Source organism: Ictidomys tridecemlineatus, chromosome X, assembly GCF_052094955.1.
Source record: "Ictidomys tridecemlineatus isolate mIctTri1 chromosome X, mIctTri1.hap1, whole genome shotgun sequence".
Lineage (NCBI taxonomy): Eukaryota > Metazoa > Chordata > Mammalia > Rodentia > Sciuridae > Ictidomys > Ictidomys tridecemlineatus.
In genome coordinates this window covers 83,317,403-83,318,449 of record NC_135493.1, presented here as the reverse complement: position 1 = coordinate 83,318,449, position 1,047 = coordinate 83,317,403, and the positions used below count along the sequence as shown (strand labels likewise).

Below are 1,047 nucleotides of genomic sequence, written 5' to 3'. Positions count from 1 at the left end.
TATGATGTAAAAATACTCATACTAGACACGTAAAATGAGTGGTATCTTTTAATATCTCAAGAGGAAAATAAGATTAAATAGTTTCTCTAAATAAAAACGTCAAGTCCAGAATTAATAAATGCATATCTAACATATGAAAGACATTTTATTATTATCAATTTACTATATGACATATTAGTGAATACACCAGATTGCATTTTCTCAAATGGCAAATGAGACAGTGGATAACATATTTTCTTTGATTCTCCTAAGAATCTCAATATCATCTGTCTTTTGGAGGATTCAGATTATTTTTTCTTTGTTTAATAATTTTTTATTTGTAGATGGACACAGCACCTTTGTTCATTTTTATGTGGTGCTGAGGATTGAATCCAGTGCTAGGCAAGTGCTCTACAACTGAGCCACAACACTAGCCCACGGATTCGTATTCTTACAATGTCTGTGATACTGTTCATGAGGATATCACTGAGGCTTAGTAATAAATAACATTTTGCTAAGTTTTTCTATCAAGGGTCCTTTCTCAAGGTGTTCACATTTTTCTTCTAATCTGGATTTTAACACTTGATCAAGTGTTTCTTCATTATTGTGCACAGGATCTGTCTGAGGGATAGGTTGTCTTTGTTCATATGGGATATCCCCAGAAAGGTTATAGCATACTATTGTCCTGCCATCAGATGTCAAAACAAGCTCTTCTTGGAAGAGAAGAAAATGTAGATTTATGCCACACACCAGATAAAGCTCTGTTTGGGACTGGAAATAAATGCTTCAAGAAAGTTCTCTTTGATATAACTCATACTAATGCTGTTGCTACCATGATGTTATAACATGATATGATGAAAGATGTTCTGAAGAGCAACCACCTTTAAAATCTGCTTCTAGGCACACCAATTTTTATTTCAAGAAACCACCATGTTGCCTCCTACACAGAAGCAGTGTAATTACCAAGTTCCAAATCTATAGCTTCTTAGGATTGTTTTGCCAATTGACTGTTTTACTGACTGGGTGGACTCAGTGATAATTTCTTATTCTCCAATAAAATCCCGTTCT

At 34.1% G+C, this 1,047-nt stretch overlaps 1 pseudogene; it reads right to left on the bottom strand.

Moving 5' to 3' along the window:
* Nucleotides 1–262: 262 nt before the first annotated feature.
* LOC101964455 (large ribosomal subunit protein mL42 pseudogene) lies at nt 263–814 on the bottom strand (annotated as a pseudogene).
* Between the last annotated feature and the right edge of the window lie 233 nt (nt 815–1,047).